We start from the raw sequence: 8,984 nt of genomic DNA, 5'->3' as shown, positions 1-8,984 counted from the left end.
AAGCCCCGTCTTTACAAAAAATACAAAAATTAGCCAGGCATGGTGGCAGACGCCTGTAATCCTAGCTACTCGGGAGCCTGAGGCAGGAGAATCACTTGAACGTGGGAGGCGGAGGTGCAGTGAGCCAAGATTGCACCATGCACTCCAATCTGGGCAACAAGAGTGAAACTCTATCTCAAAATCAATCAATCAATAAATAAAAGATTGCTTAATGGAAGCATTGAAGAAATGCTCCTTAAATATATACTATGTAAAAAACACACCTAGTTGATAAGAACTGATTCACCCTAAAGTCAAATTCAACCTATAGATTCAGGAATAAAATCTAAGTGATATCAGAATATCATTGATACACACATATTGACTACGATTACCATGTTTTAAACTGCTTTATTATATCGAATAACTAAAATGCTTGTTATCCCTTTGGTTCAAAAACTTCCCTTTTACTGTTAAAGCGTACTATTATGACATGTTTATGCACTATAACTGTGTTTTTAAATTTGTTTTGTACTGTACTGTAATTTTATTCTTTTAACTGCAACCTAAATTGTATGTACTTATGATGATACTGTGAATATTCATATTATAAAATATACCAGTGTACTATGGATAGTGGTAATACTACAAGATAATATAAGGATCTATGGTTACTAAATATGTATAATCTCAGTTAATATAAAGATAGGAATATAAAAATCAAAATACATGCTGTTTGAATATAGGACTCTTAAAATTACAAGTGAATTTTATTTAACTATTCCTCCTATAAAAAATATGAATTACAATAAATATTTCTGATTGTATAAGTGAGTAATAATAATGAACAGTTATTGAGGCCTTAACATGTACCTGGAACTATTAAGCTCAGGAGGCTTCAATGACTTGATTAAGATTTCACAATGAGTAAGTGGTCAATTAGAACCCACAATGGACTCAAAATTCCATGCTACTCTCGCGATGATAGCATGGTATTATGCTGTCTCTTTGTTTTCTTAAGTAGGATGATTTTAAATTGTGAACTTCTTAGAATATGATTATATTTTTAAAAATCTCTGTGGATGATAGAAATGTTTTATATCTTGATTGTTGTGGTGGCTACATAGGTACATGCATTTTCAAAACTCATCAAATACTATGCTTATGATGAGTACACTTAATTTTACTCCTTGATAATGTTGGCTTAAAAAACTAAAACAAAAAATCTGTTTTGAAAAAACTCTGTGGACATATTTACTGTGTAAAATAAAGTGCTTATTCCTCAAGAGATACTACTGTGTTAGAGATATAATGACTATGGCAACAGATAAGAAATAAAACAAAAATTTGTTTTTTAAAATTTTATTTTTAAGGATAATTTTAACTGTACCTTATTCTCAATCATATGATTAAACAATGTGTATATATCATACTACTACCAATCTGCAGATAAGAGGCTTTCATTTTTAGTATGCCAAATACACAGATATGCTCTGTGTGTTTTTTTCACCAACAGTTTCTTATTGTGTGCCCCTAAAAGTCAAAGGTTGCAAAGAAAAATCTGTGAAAAAACAAAATTCAGCAAACACCACTCAACGAGTCCAACTTACTTTACATTAGGCATAGAATTAGCAGATTTGGTGGAACACTGTGATCTGTTTTACAGCTGAAACCTGATGGCTCAGGCAAAAATAAACAGTTTTTTTTTTTGTTTTTTTTTTTTTTTTTGTCTCAGCAGCAATATTGAGTGAGTAAGCAAAGTATTGATCCTTATTCGTTTCCTTTGATTCAAGTTATCCTGAGGCTTCCCTCCAAAACTCTCTTTGGGATCTACACAATAAAAGAGCTTCATATTCAAAACCTTTCTTCTTTCACCTCAGTGGCACAACATTGGATGTAGCATCTAAGATAAAATGCTGTTTCCTGTATCTCCCAATATAAACTCAAACTCTACCTTAGAACAAGTTTTATGATGTAAATCCAATAAAATCATTTTTATATTACTGATGATTTGGGCTTTATTCCATCATTAAATATGTATCGGTTACCACTTAAAAACCTGTAAGTGTGCTAGGAACTAGGGGTACAAAAATGAATTGAATAAACCTATTGTCCTCAAAACTTTTCAGTTAAGGATACAGTAGAGATTGGTAGGGAATGGGGAGGGAAGGAAATAGAGAGAAAAACAGAGAAAGAGGAGTTACTGAGATGGAACTTGATAGAAATTGAGATAGTGATAGAGATACAGATAGATGGAGATGACAGAGTAAACCAGAAGATCAGGGGAGAAAGTAGGAAAGATGACTGTTTTGGTATAGGTGGGGCAAAAAAAAAAAAAAAAAGTATATATTTCCACTTGCAAGAATTGTTGAGTGATGAAGAAAGGACCACTTCACTTTAGCTTTTACTTGTCTACAAAGGCTTTCCTGCTCAAGTTTTCCAATGACCTTGATGTTGCCAAATCCAAATGTAACTTCTCTTGGTATATTTTTTCATTTCATCATTCTGTCTTCTTTAAATACTTTCTTCTCTCAGCTGCTGTGGTATAGCACACTCCTGCCCTCATGGTTGTCCTTTACCATACTTATTGTTCCTGTATAAACTTCTTTCTTGGTTTCTCATCCTCTTAGAACCTCAGAATTCAAGTTGTGTGAACATTTTATTTTATTGTTACACACATTCCCTATGTACGGGTCATGGTTAAGAAATGGGGCTCTTAAACAAAACTTTTTAATTTAAAGCCTGGATTTGCTAACTACAGCTGTGTGACCTTGGGAAAGTCACTTAACTTCCTTGTGTCATTGTTTTTTCACCTATAAAATGGAAATTGGCATAACATCTAAATGAGTTAACATATATAAAATGAAGTACTTACATGCAAAATACTTAGAACAGTCTGTAGTACATATTAGATACCACACTATTGTCTCATCAATATGGATTTAAAAGCCATTTATAATGCTTATGACTCCCATTTTATATCCTTTACTTTTTCACTTTGAAAACTACAATCACATATCAAACTGCCAATGTAAAATTCATTTCAGATATCTAATACAATCTCAAAAATAACAAGACTGAGAAGAGCTCTTGATTTCTCTCTACCCAAAATTGCCTCTTCCACAATCCTTTTCATTTTCTGAAATGACTCTTTATTCACTCAAGCTAAGAGTTAAAGAGTTATCCAAGATGCTCAAGCTAAGAGTTAAGGAGTTATCCCTAATTTATCTTTCTCTTAACCTTTTTGTCATATGCCATTCATGAGTAAATGCTATCAAGACTATCTCCAAAATATATTCCAAATTCATCCCATTTAATCTCCTCTACCATTGTGATCTTATTCCAAGCCATCACCACCTCCTTCTTGGACTTCCACAAAAGCCTCCTTGCTTGTCTTCTTGCTTCTTCTCTTTTACTCCCCTAAAATCTATCCTTTGAAGAAGAATACCCAACCTTCCTTATGATCCTTGTATACAACAAGCTCATTTCTTTCTTCAAGCTTTGGCCAAATTTTTATATATGTCTGTAATGCGTTATTTCTGAATATTATCTGCCTGACTCCTTCCTGCAAATGAGGTCTCACATTAAAGAGAACACACAGTCTAGAGTAACCTCCTAGTCATAACTTACAACCTGGTTTTCATGGTATTTACATATTCTAATGTTTTTTAAATTATTTATTCATTTATCATTTTTATCTATTTTAATGCAAATTCTATGGAAAAAAACTTATCATTCCTTTAGATATCTGTAGTGCTTAGCACACAGATGACAATCAATAAGTACATTTGAATAAATGAGTAAAAAGACCATGACAGTACTGAAGCAGAAGAGCTATTGGGTATCATAAATATCAAACAGTTGAAGTCTTGGAAATTGATTCTAGACTGGGGAAAAGAGTTACCCCAAGATTTTTTATTTGGACCGCTATTCACATAGAGAATAGTGGGATCCCTTAAAAAAGGGATAAATCCAGGAATAACCCTCTTTGGACAATGAATTTGATAACTCTTGGGTTACAAAATGGAATTGTCTAGGGAATAATGAGATATGGATCTAGAACTAAACAAAAAGTTGATGGTAGGCAATATAGAATTAATAGTCATTAGAATAGCTAAAGTTGTTTGTGTAATAAAGAACAGATAGATTATAGAGTGAAAAGAGGTGTTCGACCTCCAGAAAACTCCAAAATATTCAAGAGGCAGGTAGAAGAAGGTAGAAAGAGTAATCTCCAAAAGGTAAGAGGAAATCCAGGCAAAAGGAATTTACCATCCATAGGAGAACAAAGGAGGGATCAACAGGGTCCAGTAACAGAGAGCTTAATTAAACTAAGCACTAAAAAGAGTCAGCTGTATTTATCAATTAAAAAATCACTGGACAAATTGAAAACCAGGATGCCATCTGAACTTGCCAGAGCCCTGTCCTTGAAATTTAAGTCCCTCAAATTTTCAGGCATTCAGCATGAGATCTGCCTAGAATTGCACCTCTCTGAGCTCCAGATCTTTACTCAGCACATCTGGAAAGAACTGATCACACCCTTTTACATCCCCATCTTTTTTGTGCTACCACCAAGATCAGAAACTAAGTCAAATGGTCCTCTCAATGATTTTTTTATTTCTATTTTTCTCCTCTGTTCCGAAGATAAATATGGAAAAATATCATCAGCTATCAGTAATTTAAGTATATTTTTAAATTGATCATAAGATACGTAAACATTTAGCAGAAGATTCTTCAAAGTAATAAAAACAATAATAAATGAGTGATCAGTGAATCAGTGGGACAATAATTTCTAGGATACCCCAAAACACTAGGATATGTAAATTATTTTTTAAGACTCACTGGACTTATGTACACTAAACTATAGTCAGCAAAAAAATGTAAGTATATATAGAAATTTAATAACATGAGTCTAAATAGGAAGAGTTTCTTGCTTAATCATCAATTAAATGCAAACATTATTAAAAAGTAGAATGCTGAATAAACGTTTGACTTTTGGACATTACATAAAGCAGGAAAGTAAGATTCTTCCAAGGACATCCTTGACAACACTTGTAGAGGCATATTCCAGGGCTTTATTATCCATGTGCCTAATCTGTCAGTTTGTTATCAGAAAATCAAATTCATCTCCAAATTTTCATAATAATATTCATTTTTAATACTTCTGGTTAATTGAAAGCACAGTGGTAGGTCCTATGAAATTGTGAGAGCCTCTGAAAGTCAGAGTTAAGAAAGCTAAAACAGAGAATTAAATTATGTTTTCAGATTTCTGTGAGCATCATTAATTCTAAAAGTTCTCAATCTTTGCTACATACTAGAATTATCTGAGCAGGCTTCAAAAAATCCCAGTATCCAGGTTGATCCCATACTGGTTAAATCAGAACACTTAGAGAGTGAAGTCCAAACCCATTTTCTAAGGGTCCCTAAGGGATTCTCATGAGTAGTCATGGAACTGAGAACCTATGATTTATGTCACCCTTGTTCTCATTATATGAATGTTTCAGTGATTATGGATATTGGCTTTGAAGTCAGATCCAGATTTTGAATCCTGGTGGCTATGGTGGCTACATAAATTTGAACAAGTTTCTTAACCCTTTCAAGTGTCAGCTTAAAGAAAGTATTATCCCCACTTTGTAGGGAAGTTTTGAGCATTAAATAATTTAAAAACTTTATAGAGTATGAGGCATGTAATACACAAAAACTGTGTTAATATAAATAATATATAAAAATAACAACATATTATTAATGACAGTTACTTAGTACTAATCAAATACTATGTCTAGTTTACAGCAGATGCTTGGCAAACATAATTTTCCCCAAATCTGAAATAATATATGTAACCCATTTTCAAATCTCTGCTGAATTAAGGAATTCCAATATCGTGTTTTGGGTCTTTAAAGCACTCCCTCATTTAAAATACACAAAGGCAGAGTTTAAAGACTCTAGCATTCACTTCCTGCTCACACCTGCCACCACATAGATTTATAACATCTCAAAAGCAGCTGCGTAATTTGAGTCTGACTTGTAGAAGAAAGCTACTAATAAATTTCCTAGGGTCTTATTAGAGGAAACTTTTAAATCTTCAATGACACAGTAAGAAAGAACTCTAAAAATTTCCAGTCACATTTTTCTTATTTACTTGGTTACCCTGGAGTGCATGATGACTTGTTTTCCCTTAGTTGTATCTGAACAGTCTGACAGATTACTGTGACAAGGTTACTTTTAAATTGATAAAAGGTTTGATTGTGTCGGTGCATTTGTCAAAACTGTCTGACACCATGTATAATGGACTCTGCACTTGGAGCCTGGATGGCACTTGAGTCTGGCTCTTACTATTCAGCGTTCAGCACGCACCATAATGAGACATCCAACAGGGTTGTGTAAAAGTCCGGGAGATTAGCTTGGGCAGACCCTTCAGCTCTCCAGCGCAAACACTTCTATTTTGTTCCTCTGGCTTTTCATGCTGGGTGTTTCTCCTTTCTTGTTAAATGTTAAAGTGACATTCAGAGTTTTATTTTAAAGGGGGAAATGCTGGGATGTCATAACTTGAGCAAAGAAAACATTTACAGAGAAAAGTGAGGGGCAGGGCAGTTGACTTTCCTGCTCTTCTGGTAAACACTGGAAATATGTATGTACCTATCCAAGAGTTTCCCTCTATTTTCCTGCATTCTGTTTCAAGTGGCCTTAGCAGCAGCATGTTTACTTTATAACAGAAAAACAAGTCACTCTGTTCCTTCACAATATTTTAATTAACTCCAGAGTAGTTAATCGCAGGAAAGTGGGGACAATTGGCTGGGGCTTCCTGAGAACATTGTATTAAATCAAATTTATCAGCCACAAAATGGTTAGACAAAATATGTTGTAGATGTAGAAAATATAAATACAATAATGATTTTTTCCAATTTTAAATGCTACCCATTATGATGCATATTTGATTTTACTTTTTAGGAGCAATTTAAATGTGTTTCAAGGGCATGTTCAGAATCATCAAATAGAAGTCACCAACTTCTTGGAAAGACAAAATATAACTTAATATGTAAAAAATCATTACACTACAAATATTTTATTTGGCTCAAAAAAGTTACAATGCTCTCTCGCTTTTATTAAATCAAATCTATCTTCTCCAACTTCCATCAGGTCTTCCTGAGATAAGCATAAAGGATATATGAATCCAAGTGTTCCATCGACAGTCTTCAACTGATAATCCATCCATGAGTAAATTTGTATAATCAGTTGGATTCCTAGTTTTTATTACATTGCCTTTAGTGCTTTTAATATTACAGCCATTTAATTGTTTAATAGTATATTGATGACCCATTCATGACTGGGTAAGAAAAAGGGATGATCTAAAAATCAACTCATTTAGGTTCTATTCTATGCTACTTTGCTGTTTCTTTTGAAGTTTATTTGGTTAATTGTTTCCACGTCCCTGCTTTTTAATGGAAAAACAAATGCATATGACAAAATCTTTCACCACACATAATTTTTCTACCACCACAAATATTACTTCTCACACCCTCCTCTCTGAACAAAAAGCATTCTTCTTTCAGCTTTTCAACTATTCCTACTCTAATTGTTCCTTGATCTCAGAGGATCATTTCTTGCTACTCTGCAGCTGGAGTTACCTATTTGAAAAAATATATATATATAGCTATGCTACCTTCCTGTTTATGACAATTCAATGATTTCCTCCATGGTTCTTAAGATAAATCAAGTTTCTAACATCATCTCCAAAGGAACCATCTTGTCCTTCCGTGTTTTCTAGCTCATTTTGCCCCACACTCCACCTCCTTCTCTCTGCTATAGTCACATGGCTTTTTCCCCAGCTCTTTGTCTTTGGCATGCCCCCTCTAGCCCTTGGTTCTGCACACAATGTTTCCTCTACCTGGCTGCTCTTCCACTTTTTTCTCGATTAGTTAAATCTATTCACCCTTCTAATCTTAGCTCAATTGTCACTTCCTCAGACATACCTTTGCTAATCACCCTAACTAGGTCTAATCTTGTGTTATAAAATCTGTTAGTACCATGCTCCTCTCTTTTTTGCTCTTACAGGTGCAATTTTATATCAGATAATATATTTAATTGATGCCCATTTTCCCTAGTAGAATATATTTCTCCTTTGCCTAAATTTACTCACCACTGACTTCTCACCACAGGCATGCAGTATATATTCTGTAAATATTTCTTGATTGAGAACAAAATAAAGTTCCTTAAGGTTTCTCAAGAAAAAGATATTACAAGGTTTTAAACTATACTATTTTCTATACTATACCCAGTATAATGTATTCATCCAAAACATAGGTATAACTAGAAAGATTTTTCCATAGAGTAAAATCATTCCTTATATCTATTATTCTTCAGTCTTATCTTCTTTTCTTTGATTTTACTTGTGATCTGAACAAAGAAGCTTTAATGATGAATGTGAATAGATCTCCTTAATAAAAACTTGCTCTCAGATTATATATTGAGAAATAATGCAATTTCTTTTTCTTTAATACCATTTTCTTACTGTTCATTAGCATTAACATAGATATTATATACTCATACCAGAAAATCCAATATGTCTATACCTTTTTTAAAAAAAGGCAATATGTTATTTTGTGTATCTGTTTTCTATTATTTTATTACAATAGATATTAGCAAATATTGCATTTCCTTTAAGGAATATTAACTCTAAAAGTACTTATAATTTCATAGAAATAAATACGGAAAATGAATATTGATGGCAAGTTCATTTAAATCTACTAAAATTATCTGTTTTGTGAGTGAAATTATTTTAAAGTGTGAGATGAGTTATAAGAATGGAAAGTGATTTTAATCTTTAGAAGATTACTAATGCAACTAATGCAACTAATGCAACTAATGCAACTAATGCAAAATGGTGACAAGCACTGTGAGAGGACAACACTAGGAGGGAGGGAGGTGCTGGGGAGAGTAGAGAGAGAGGGCGGTAGGGAGAGATAGAATATCGGACTTTCTTTCTTTCTCTCTCTCGCTCTCTTCTTCTT

The sequence above is a fragment of the Rhinopithecus roxellana genome, chromosome 1, assembly GCF_007565055.1.
Source record: "Rhinopithecus roxellana isolate Shanxi Qingling chromosome 1, ASM756505v1, whole genome shotgun sequence".
NCBI classification, from domain to species: domain Eukaryota; kingdom Metazoa; phylum Chordata; class Mammalia; order Primates; family Cercopithecidae; genus Rhinopithecus; species Rhinopithecus roxellana.
This window is presented reverse-complemented; position numbering follows the sequence as displayed.